Source organism: Onychomys torridus, chromosome 7 (assembly GCF_903995425.1).
Source record: "Onychomys torridus chromosome 7, mOncTor1.1, whole genome shotgun sequence".
NCBI classification, from domain to species: Eukaryota; Metazoa; Chordata; class Mammalia; order Rodentia; family Cricetidae; genus Onychomys; species Onychomys torridus.
In genome coordinates, this window is record NC_050449.1 from 26,279,196 (window position 1) to 26,292,394 (window position 13,199).

The window sequence follows — 13,199 nt, forward strand, 5'->3', positions numbered from 1 at the left end:
CCTTCTAAACATCCACATTCAAATGAACTAATGGCTAGTTTAGCTGGCAACTTACATTACAGCTCTACGTCTACCTGCTAGACTACCACCATACTGTACGTGGCAAAGTGACAGATGGGGTCTGTGACGTTCCACTTAATTATTTAAAATGGGCTCCCTGTGCAGCCCTAGCTGCCCTTAAACGTGCCATCTTTCTACCTCAGCCTCCTGAGTTCTGGGATTGCAAGCATGAACCACTATAGAGTATGTAAAGGACTAAGATTTGGGAAGATTAATATTTTCTGTTCTCTCATCAAGTGAGAGTGGTATTTCCTCCTTAGCTGGGAGTGCACAGTTAGAAGAGATGCAATGGCCATGGGTGATCCCTCAGTTTGTATTAAGGCACAAGCACTTTTGCCACCATTACTTCTGTCCCATCAGTGCAAATGTGAACACAGCAACAAACAAACAAACAAACAAACAAATAAATAAAAAAGACAAAGTCTATGTTGGTATTATTTTGAAAATACTTATACAATTCTGGAGAACTCCTTTCAATCTGTAGATCAGTTTGAAAATATGTCTATATATTCAAGAGTATGCAAAACTCACAAACATTGGATGTCCTGGCAGAACCATTGTATTGTTTTAGAAAAAACCAGGTAGAGGCATGTGGCGTGGGGGGCAACCTCTTGCTCCTGAATGACCATATCTGGTCTTGCACTCAGCATTTTGCTCTGTGTTGATATTTATAAAATTCAGGGCTCTTCCTTTACCTTTCTTTTTTTAAACTTTCTTTTTATTTATTCTTCAAGTCATTTACATTCACGCATCTCAAGTCCATTCATCTTCCCATCTCTTTGTGTCTACCCTCTCTGCCCTTGCAACCCCCCCCCCCCCAAATAAGATAAAATGAAATTTAAGAGAAAAGGAAAAAAAGAGAAAAGAAAAAAGAATCTCATCATGGAAGCTGTAGTGTGACATGGTGAGTCACATACTATATATATCCTTTTGTTCACATATCTTTACTTGTAAGTAAAGTATTCATTACAAAGAGTCATTGGTTTGGTTTGAGGCCTCTGGTTTCTGCTACACCCTAAATACTGGGCCCTCACTGAGGCTCCTCTTGGATATCCTGTTGTTGTCCTGTGTCAACAGGGAGATCTGCAGGACAGGCCCCTTCCCGTGCTCCAGCAGATCACAGATGGGTGGATGATGTGATGAACCAACTCATAACCTGGGTTCTGGGCCTGGGTAGTTGCAGGGTTGGTCAGCCCATTGGCTCTTCCCCATCCTTACCACCATGGTGAGCTCTCCAGCATTTCCCCAGCTAGTTCACCCCTTGCAGCAGTGAGCAAGGGGTGGGGCCAGTTCTCCTGCTTTCATGCCCTCAGGGTTGGCTCACCCACATCTACACTATCAGGGCCAGCTCTTCTTTGTTGCCCAGGAGAAGGGCAGATACCACTCTCCCAAGTACTGCAGCTGGTGAATGGCAGGGCCAGCTCTCCTAACTGCCACAGGCAGGGGTGGGAGAGTGCAAGGCCATCTCTCCCTCGCTAATGCCACCATATGGCAGATGAGGGACAGGGCCAGATCTCCCAAGCTCACGTTCATGTGGACGGTTCACCTGGACTCCCATCAACAGGGTTATCTCTACTGTGCTGCTTTCTTGAGTGCTGCAGCTGGTAAGGGGGACGGTCAGCTCCCTTGTCTGCTGTAGCTGGCAGGGGTGAAGGTGGAGAGCATCTTTCTCTCACCCTTACCATCACACCTGCGGATGGGGTGCGGGGAGTTGCTGTACCAGGCAGCCCACTCTCATGCCCTCAGGGCTGGTTCATCTGTGCCTCTGTCTACAGGGTCAGCTCTACTGTTCTGCCTAGGTGAGGTGCAGGGCCTGTTCCCCAAGTGCTGCAACTGGTGAGGGGTTGGGTCAGCTCCCCTGCCTGCCATAGGTGGTAAAGAGTGAGGAATGAGGGCATTCTTCCCTCATCCACACCACCACTTGTCAGATGGGGGGGGGGGCAGGACCTGCTCTCCCATTCTCACATCCTCATGGCCAGCTTTCCCATGCCCTCATGAACAGGGTCAGCTCTATTGTGCTGCCCAGGTGAGGTGTAGGTCCCTTTCTCCTGAGTGCTTCAGCAGGTGAGGGGAAGGACCAGTTCTCCCTAGTGTTGTAGCCAGTGAGTAGGTGGGCCAACTCTGTGTAGCCCTATCTTCTCAACCTTCCATGGTATCAGGATCCACAGACATCAACACAGATCATGGCTGCATCAAGTCCATGAACCCAGACATGGGCCCCCGGCAGCAGCCCAGGCCCAGGCATCACCATGGCCCTGGCTGGCAATCACACCACCCATGTCAGCCCACTCCTCACTGCTTTCACCTCTTCAGGTATGCATCTGTCCACAGGACATGCACCATTCTCTCTGTCTCTCTCCCACACCACACCATACATTTGCTTACCATAATAGTTCTATCCCGGACTGCCTGGTGCCAAAAGGCACTAGGTGGACTTGTGTTTTCTCCTTGGCACCCCAGGCATGAGTGTGGGTCTTCTTGTCTGTCTCAGTCCCTGATGGCCCTGGCAGGGCTGTGTTTTCTCCTTGGCACCCAGGCTTCTTTCACCTTTCAAACCGTAAAATCTCCCAGGGTACTGATGGTGAAGTAGGCCTGTCTTACTTTAGACTCAGCGGAAGTGTGACAGAGATGCATCTGACTTAGAAACACTGAGAATGTCACTCATTTTGTTGTGTAGGCACTGCACAGATGTCTGCTGTAGATACTTCTGATTTTGTGTGATCACTGCATTGAGGTAGAATGTTCTAGGTGTTCTATCAGTGACTGCTGCCTGATAGCAATAAAGCCCTGCAATATCATCCCACTGTGCCTGCTTCCAGGGAAGAGGTTCAGGACTGGCGTTTCTGAACGCTCCTATGGAAAGGAGCCCTGACTTCATTGGTTGTCTTAGACTTCTGTTGGCTGTTAAATGAACTCCATGATGACAGTCACATTTCTCCACCCCTGTTAGAAAGGACGGGTCCACCCCAGGTGCTGGGCTTCGCCCCAGGAGATGGTGACTCTCTTGGAATCTACACTGGGGGTGAATTTAGATCACCAAGAGTGAACCAGGGGCAGCATGGGGTCAATTCTTTAACCATTGCTTCAAGACCATGGGGAAGTTTGTGGGCCCTACATGCGCGCTCACCAAGGGCTCTCCCCTCAAAAGCAGGGCTAAAGGGGACAGTGGCAGTGTGTGGAGAGACTGGGCACTTGTAAATTAAGGAGGTCACTTACAATTGGCAACAACACAGGGGCCACTGGGTTGTGTTCCAGACCTCTGCACAACTGTTGTCAAGTCACATCACATCTTGGGGGTGACTCTGGGGAGTTAATCTGTGAATGTGGGCATTCAGGATCTTTCTCGATCTGGTGACGACTATGGGAATGCTGCTGCTGGTTGTTGGCAGAGCTCGTGGTTTATAAAAGCATTTTACTATTACAGCCTCTAGGGGGCATGCCAGGACTCCCAATGGCTTTAAAAAGTTAAGCAGGCAATCCCTCATTCCTGGTGTCTCTGGGGATCTGAGTTCTAAGTGGAAAAGAATTTAGTATCTAGGGAAGGAACCTGAGGCTGAGTATTCATGGCAAGTAAGAAAGGAGATGGCAGAAGATGCACCAGGGAAGGAAGGTTCAAAGAGAGCGAATCAAAGGAGGGTCCCAGGTGTGTAAAGAACACAGCGCTGAAGGCTAAGCTTGGAGACAAGCACAGAGGGAACTTGGTAGCTATTTTTAAAATGAGTCCAGTTTTTCCACTCAGTGAACACTGAATAATCCAGGAACACCCCAGGTACTGGTAAAGATGATGAAATGGGCACAGGTGAGCTGTCAAGCCCATGGGCAGTTGGCCATCACAAAGGTGTTATGGGAGTTAAAAATGGGCTGAATTTGGATAGAGGACAATATGTACCAGAGATATAATCTGGTCTACGGGGTCAGAGAAGAGCCGACAGCAGCAGACTGTAAGGACCAGTAGGAATTCATGTGTGAAAAGGGAAGTTGAAAGCTGTGGATGTGGCGGAGGAAGGAGAAGCCATGTGAAGGAGACATCACTGTAATGGAAGCACTGTGCGGGGCAGGGGCATGGTATGTGGGAGATGGAAAGACAGATATGGCTGGTTCCTGGATGAGAGATGGAGGAATGGTTAATATAGGCTGAAAGGCTCAGAGGGAAACAGATTGTATGAGGAGTCTCAACTCAGCCCTGAGCACCACAAGACCCTTTGGAAGGCTGAGGGAGGCACAAGTATGGAAGGAATAAGGCTTTGCAGGGACTCCAGTTAGAACTGGTTACAACCACACAAGGGAGGTGGTGTGGACTGATGTGCTCTACAGGGAGCTGAAGAAGGCTGCGATGTTTAGTAGGTGGCCAGAGTAGATTTTCAAACCCATGGCTTCATCGCCAAATGAACAAAACTGATCCGATTGTGTCCCCTCAAGCAAGACAGATAATGTGAAGAAATATTCCTCCCGCCGCGACCTCCTTCCTCACTTTATCTGACTGCATTGCCTGTGTGGACAGGTAACTACAGAGACCTATCACTCCACCTTGGAGGGGGGGGCTCTGTTTGCCCCACAGCTAAAATACCCTGGCACTTTAAGCATCATTGAAGAAAGAGATAAAACTCCAGCTGGCCTCTAACCAGAGACCTGGATTAATGAGATGCTATCTGTCACCAGGAACGGTACAAGAGTCTCTCAACTCCATTGAAGAAAGACTTTCTTCTGGGATCTGTGGAGTTTCTGTCTACAGACCAGCTGTTTTCTGCCTAGGCATCAGCTGAGCACAGTTTTTCTTGGAGCCTTGCATTGGAAGAACAGAATATTCTCATAGCTGAGAACTGGCTCCACCACCTTCTGTAGCATGGTGCAGTCTCAGAAGTGGGTCACAGCCCTTCTGAAGAGTAGGGACCAGGACTAGTTAGTGACTAGACTTTCAATACAAGATTTTCCATCAGGAGCAGGACATGCCACTCACTGCATACCCAGAACACAAGGTTAGCTGGCCTGCATTCTGAGATCAGATTGAGCGTGCTGGAGACGTGGTCTGAGACCCTCAGGGGGAGGTGTGAGGGCCTGGCCTGTAACTCTAGGACTGCTCAGATCTTTGGGTCATAAACTCAAGTCTATCTATTCTTATCTCCTCACAGGTGCTGGCAAGTTCACAAGCACACCAGGGAATCTCAGAGGCTCAGATTCCACCCAGCCTGTGTGGTCACCTGCTGCAGGAGTTACATTCTCATCCCTCTGGCTTCTCAGTAGTTCCCACTGTACCAAGTGCAGCAGTGAGAAATGGAAGGGGCAATGCTGCTGGGAAGCTCACCCCTAGAATTCTACGATGTTTACAGAGTCACTCTGAAAATAACTGCGATCACCATACTCATCAAAATGTTTGTTCGTTGTCTGCTAGACACTACTCTGGGCTCAAAGACGATCTTTGTAAACTAAATGAAGAACTCTTCACTTGGGGAGTTTTGTTACAGTGGAGCATGGCAGGGAAACGATAAATGCAGTATTTCCTTTTTTTTTTGGAAGTTGCAGACTCAAAATTCAGCCTGATCCATCTGGGCGGAAACATCATTCTCTCTGATGCAAGGTGTGGCAAGGGAGCCCATGCTCATCAAGAAGCCTCACCTCATGGGGCTGACTTTCTGCTGCAGAGGTCTGTTCCGCTATGAGCTAGGGTGGAAAAACAGCAAAACCACAAGGCAATTGCTGAATTTGTAGGGAACTGAATGAAATAAAAGAGGAAAGTAGAGTTGATTAAGACGTCCGATCTGAACCTTTAAGTCCATGTGGGTGCTATTGCTGTTTTAAAAACATCAAATTGTCCAATCCTTGTTAGCTAACTTCTCTGGAGCTGTGGGTTATAGTTGCCCTGGGAAGGGAAAATAGATGAGATCTCTGGAGTAAACTGGAGGGAGGGGAGTAATAGAGAGAAGGGAATGAGGGATGAGAACATGAGGGAACGAGATGGTCGAGCTGGGGGAGGGATGGAGTGGGAGAGCAATGAAAGAGATATCTTGATAGAGGAAGACATTATGGGGTTAGGGAGAAACCTGGCACTAGGGAAATTCCCAGGAATCCACAAGGATGACCCCAGCTTAGACTACTAGCAATAGTTGAGGGGGTGCCTGAACTGGCCTACCCTGGTAATCAGATTGGTGAATACCCTGTCATCATAGAGCCTTCATCCAGTAACTGATGGAAGCAGATACAGAGACCCACAGCCAAGCACCGGGCTGAGCTCCAGGAGTTCAGTCAAAGAGAGACAAGAGGGATTATATTGAGCAAGGGGGGTTAAGATCATGATGGGGAAATCTACAGAGACAACTGACCGAGCTCATAGAAACTCATGAACTTTAGACCGACAGCTGTGGAAACTGTGGACTAGGCCCTCTCTCTGCATACTGGAGACAGTTGTGTAGCTTGGTTTGTTTGAGGGGCCCCTGGCAGTGGGATCAGGATCTATGCCTGGTGCATGAGCTCGCTTTTTGGAGCCCATTACCTATGGTGGACACCTTGCACAGCCTTGATGCAGGGGCGAGGGGCTTGGACCTGCCTCAACTGAATGTACCAGGTTTTGCTGACTCCCCATGAGACACCTTACCCTTTCAGAGGAGGGAATGGGGGGTGGACCAGGGCATGGGGGGGGGGGGAAGCCTGGGGTGGGGAGCAGCAAGAGGGATGAGGGGGAATCTGTGGTTGGTATGTAAAATGAATAAAAAAAAAATCTTAAATTAAAAAAAAAAACCTGTCCAATTCAAGGAAAACTCTTTCCATTTTTCTAGGCATTCTGTTGTTTCTTTCAATATTATTTTGGAGACTTTTTTGGAGTTCAAAGTACAAACATTGTATAACTTTTGATAAGTTTATTCCTAGGTATTCCCTTGTTTCCATGTTAGTGTAGATGATACTTTTGTTTTCTTTCATTTTCAGATGTTTGGTACCTTGTATGTAAGTCTTGCAGGTCAATTCTCCAACCTCACAGAACTTATCATTTTAGCAGCTTTCCAGGTGACTTGTGTGGGTTCTCTTGAGGCCACGTGATCTCACCTGCACCTGTGCATAGTTCTGCCCTTTTCCTTCCAATCCACATGCCTATCACTTTGGATGGATCTTCTAAAATAATGTGGGATACATATTGTGAAAATGGGAGGGGAGGGAGAGAAAGAGATGAGACCAGACATAGTGTTTCCAGTCGCTTACAAATTTTGGTCCAGACAAATGTGGCTCTCTGTCCCTACGGGTAGGATGTCACCTAGGGCTGGGGGAGCACTTATTAAAGAGGTGTCAAGGCACAAGCTGAAGCAATGTTGGACTATCACAGGGTTAAAATCCCCGTTTTTTAATTTTTACATAGAAAGCTTAAGAGACTCATGATTATATTGGTGGAGGGCTGGAGTCGTAACTCATCAAGAAATGCTAGAAAATTCTCAAGTGGGTAGAATGGTCAGAAGAGAACTGAGCTGGGCAGTCCCTGGGTGCTCCAACCACGTGGGTGAAGTCCCGTGGACGGGTGGGCTCAGCCCTGCAATGCCCTGTTGTTCCTGACCTTTGACACATGGGATTTCAGGCTTAGTTCACTGCCAATGAAGCGGTAGGCAGGGGCACTTACTCAACCTCTTCCTGTGTTTGCTAATAATTATCACCTAGTTCATAATGGGCCTTGCACTGCTCCCACTTCCTTTAATTAATTTGCCCTGTATTAATTACTGGAGTATTTTGTTTTATAAAGGTGATGACTAACCCGGCCGGCAGGTTCAGAACTGCCCTGTGAGCATTTGACTGACAGGGGCTTGGTCTCCCCATTCAGCCCCATCCATTCAGGAGCATGCATCATTCTCTCTTGACATCAGGTGTGGCAAAGGAGCTGGGCTTGCCAGGGAGCCTGACCTCCTGGGGCAGGGATCTTGTCAGGACCGCTGAGTCAGAGAGGTCAGTTCTGTTCATGACCACATGAAATTGAGCACAACCAGCCCCTGCACAAAACGTGGTGGGACTGGGGACCCACAGGAGAGTACCTGCCAAGGTGACCTTGAAGCTGGGGGCTCCTCGACTAGAGGTCTGCAATCTTCAGCTTCTTGGAGAAGCCTGAAATATTCTTCCAGTATACAGGGCAAAGCTTTTCATGGAATGAAGGGGTATTTCCTTCTCTGCTTTTCTCTTGTGTTTTCCTTTCTCCTCCCTCCTGCCCTCCTTCCCTCCTTCCTTCCTTCCCTCCTTCCCTTTCTTTGTTGGGGATTGAACCCAGGACCTTGCACACACTAAGCAAACAGTTTAACACTCACCTACATCACCAGTCCTTGAGTTCTTTCCTCAAGTGGATTTTTATCTTTCTGTGTTTCTCTGTCTTGTCCAAGCTGATTCTCTGCCCCGCCCCCCAGAGTCACTACACTTTCACCCCAAATTTATCCCCTTCTCCTGAGGGAAATCTTACGAAGCTTAAGGATGAGACTCACAGTTCTGTGTTGTGGACACCGGAGGTGTGTCAGCCAAGCCCATATGACGGAGATTGCAGCACACAGCCTCTGCTCATGGCAGTCACCTCCTAATGTTGCCTCCCTCCTGTGCAGAGTTGCCCCTCTCCAGTCTACATGCAGGGTGATTTCTACAGGTCTCAGGGCTCTTGCCACCCCCTCCTTAAACTATCCACTGGGTCTCTGTCACCCGTAAACAAATCTGTAAGTCAGTAGCTTGGTACCCAGGTTCCCCAAGTCCCTGTCACCACCCTCCCCTGTCCCTGGAGCGGCTATCACCACCCCCTCGTGGCTATTCAGAAATTGTAATTTGGGGGAAATTCTGAACACCTGGGGATGTGCCAGCCACCATATCTCACACAATCCGTCTGCTTCCTTGATTGTTGTTCCTCCGTGCCTTTTCTTTTCGACCTCCTGTGAGTCTCCCTGACTCATGGCAGGCCCGTTCCTCTATCTTTTGCCCTAGCCCTCTACACAGCAGAACCAGCCCCATGTGAGAATGATTTATCGCTTCCTCTCATGCCAGCTCGCAACCGTTGGATTATGCCTTTCTCAGGGCTGGGGACGAGGCGTATTCATCTCATAATCCCAGGCCTCTGGGAGAGCTGTTCCCACAAAAGAAATGAATGACTCCTGCTTACCGGACTGAACAGACAGAGTGAGTGAATGAGGCGCTGAGCTCAATGAAGCCTTTGCCCCAATCCAGATGTGTGTTATCTAAGAACAAAGTTGCACAATTTTCAGAAAGCAACCCTCTTTGAGATTAAACATAAGACTCTTTTCTTCTTCTCTCTAATGCTATTGAAATTTCAGAACAATCAAATCTAGATATTAAGCCAACTCAAAGCAATTGGGCTCACCTATGCTTATTCAGTCTCCCAACCCTGCAATCCTCCTGCCTCAGGAGTTGTCAGCCTACTTAGGCTATTGATGGCTCTAGGCCAACCACTGACTTCAGTTTACTAAGAGTCAGTTATTTTCTGGTGCTTTCACCATTTGGCAATTGTCTCTCTGTAAGGCACCCACTGCTTCCTCTTCTTAAGTGGTCCCTGGAATTGGGGGAGATACTACCTCCATCCACGCCTCTGTAAGCAATGCCCAGCCCAATTTTTCCATAACTGGAAAACCTCTGTCATAGTCAAACTAATAGGTCACTTTCAGAACCTCTATAAGCCCAGACTATCCAACTCCACTGGGTGGAATTTATGTCTCATAGTGACCTCTGTCTTTTATGCCGTGCTTTGAAAATCATTGCACTCCCTGCCTTAGAAGACAGAACCCAGCCAGCTTCTTCTCATGCCCAGTGGATTTGAGCTTCAGTGAAAGAAACCCATGGAGTGATTTTCTTTCACACGTGTTCCCATTCCAACTACATGTGTGTTGGGCTGGAGCAGGGATACAGTGGCAGGGGACGGAGATGTCAACCTACCGGTTTGCTCTCCAGTCCTCCAGAATTTGAGAGAGACTGTAGAGGGAAGGAGGGGCAAGTTATGATGCCAAAGCTACTGAAGAGAGTTAAGGGATCATGGCTCAACATCACCGAGGTTGGGTGAAGACAGGTGGAAGAGGGTGTTGGCAGGTGGAGTCACAGAGGGTGGAATTGGTGAGCTCAGCAGAGATGGGCTGAGCCCTCCAGAGTAGGTGGCAGAGGTTGCCGCTCACCAGCAGCAGCCAAGGATGTTGGCCCTGGAGCAGAGCCTCAAGTTCTGGGAATCTTGGGGGAGGAGATGAGGACAAATGAATCTGGCCAGATCTGCCAAAATCCCAGGAAGAAAACAGCTCACGAAAGATGTTCTGCCTCAGGCTGGGTTTGAAGGGACCATTCAGTCTGAGTGGGTCCTAAGTTCTATAACTTCTGTGTTCTAAAAAAATCATCCTCTTTAATTCAAACATTTTGTGTCAATCCTTCCATAATCTCTGAGCATGCCGGCCCTCCCAGGATGACTGAGGCACTCTCCTCAGGGTGAGCTTCCATCTACCCCGTCCCAAATGATTTCTGCCTGACTTCCTCTGGGTTGCTACTCTCTGAGTAGATTAGGACTCAGAACAAAGCAGGAGGAGCCAGAAGCCCTGTCTTGGGCCTTGATTTCCCCTTCTGCCATCAGGCAGCATGCAAGTTCACTTCCCCAAGCTGCCTAGCAAATCTCCATTCCGGGTTCCCAGGGAGTGCGGTGCCCTGAAGCTCGCCAGGATGCAAATTGGTAATTTTTCTTTTCCTGCCAAGCCTCTCGCATCAGCTCCAGTTTCATAACCTCAGTCACCCTTCCCTTTCCCTCCCCTGCTGCACGTACGGAACCCTCCCCTGTAGCCCAGATGCACACCTGCAGGAGAACTTGGCATGGCCCTCCTCCCGTCTGTCACCGCTTCAAACAGCTCGAGTGTGCTGATGACAGATAAAGTAATTGCAGAGCGTACAAATGACTTAATATTTGATGTGCTAAAATAATTTTTTAATGCCATGTGTTTGTATAGTTTATAGCTGGAATCCATGGTTTTCCTCTTGGTTCCATCGGTGCCTGGCTGCCCTTTCAGGAGAATGGTGGGAATATTTGTTCTGTGGCTCACGTCTTTGCGCACAAGGAGAAAGCAATGTTGGACGGCATCAACAATACCTATTGATTTCTACATCTCCAGGGCCCTATTCAGTTCTTAGCATGTTGAGGAGCTTAAAAATATTTGATGAATACATTATTAAATAGCAGTTTGAGAGTCATCTAACAAATATTTATCGAGTGCTCATGCGTGCCAAACACCATCTTCAGCAGTGGAATACCACAATGAACAAGGCAGACAAGGTCCATACCCTCAGGGAGTCTAACATTTGGTAAGAAAGATAGCTACCTAGTGAGGAAGTAGAAAGGGATGGGAGGAAAATTTTCCACCAGGAGAGAGACATGATTCAGTTGTTCCACTAGAAAAACTCCTAGGCTGACACCAGAGGTTGATGAGTGGCCAATCTGAAAGGTGGCCTGGGAATTCAGCAATTGATAGAAGGTGGACGTCTATCAGTCACACTGGCTCTGATTTTGAAATAAGGGGGAGGCAAGACAATAGAAGAAAATGGCCATTTTCTTTAAAAAATCAGACTATCCTTTCTCTTACTGGCATATGTCCATTGTAGGTAGCACTGGATTACATAAGGGTGTCATAGACCACATCGCCCTTCTGCTCCTCTGTCCTTGCTCAGTCCCTTTTATTCTCCAGGTAATTTTCACTTCTGCTTTTGTGCCATTTGAAACACAGACATGATTTTATGTGTCCATACACAATCTAGAACCCATAAATGGGGGAAAACAGCACATTTTTTCCCCTGAGTCTGACTTAATTTGTTTAATATGATGATCTCTGATTATGTCTGCTTTCCTGCAAGTGGCATAATTTCATTATTCTTTACGGCTGAATAAAATTCCACTGTGTATGTACACCACATTTTCTTTTTGCATGTGTGTATGATGTGCCTGTGTGCCTGTGTGCATGCATGTGTGTGTGTGTGTGTGTGTGTGTGTGTGTGTGTGCGCGTGTGCGTGTGCGTGTGCGTGTGCATGTGGTGCAGGAGCATGTAGAGTCCCACAACATTGATCACTCTTCACCTTACTCACAGAGGCAGAGTCTCTCATATTAAGCTAGAGCTCAGCATTCCAACTAGTCTAGCTCTTGAGCTTTCTCGGGATCCCATCTCTGCCTTCTGAGTACTGGCATTACAGGTGGGATGCCATGCCCACCCAACATTTACATGGATACAGAGGATTAGAACTCTGATCCTCAGTCTTGCATGGCAAGAGCTCTACCTGCAGAGCCATCTCCCTAGTCCTCATTTTCTTTATCTGTCACCCTGATAATGCATACCTAGGTTGATTTCATAGCTTAGCTGTTGTGCTTCTGTGATACATTGCCTTACAGCACCTCTGGTAAAAATATACCCAGGAGGGAGACAGCTGGGACATATCATAAATGTATCTTTAGATTTTTGGGGAACCACCATACTGACTTCTGTAGCACTTATATAAAGGTTTCCTTTTCTCTATATCTTTATCAGCATTTATTGTTAATTTTTTTCTAAATGGTGGCCATTCTGACTGAGTTAAGATTGAATCTCAATGTATTAATGGTTTTAATTTGCATTTCCTTGATGTGCACAAGAGTCTGTCTGAATGGATCAGAGTACTAAATATAAGATCTGGAATTATGAAAGCATTAGAAGAGAAACCAGGAAGAACAATTTGAGATCTAGGTCTTTCTGAAAAGGATTCTATCATTCAAGAAACCATGCCTACAGTTGACAAATGGTATTTCATGAAATCAAAAACTTCTGGGGAGCAAAGGAAACAGTCAATCCTATAGGATGGGAGAAAATTTTGCTAATTATGTACATTTGACAGAGGATTAATATCTAGAATACACAAACTACTAAAAGAACCAAATACCAATAAATCAAACAATCAGTGGGTTAATGAACAAACAGATGGTTCTCTGAAGACAAAACGCAAACTGAGTATGATGATGCCTTGTATGCAAGGCCAGCACTCTCTCCACCACTGAGGTACAGCCCTAGTCCAAGACACTGTCAAAACAAAACAAGATGAAGCCAAACTGGCCAATTTCAAAAGAACTTTTAAGAAACAGATGATTCTCTGACAGAAACTTTTGTCCCCCTTATACTCTATTTCTTAAATGCCACTT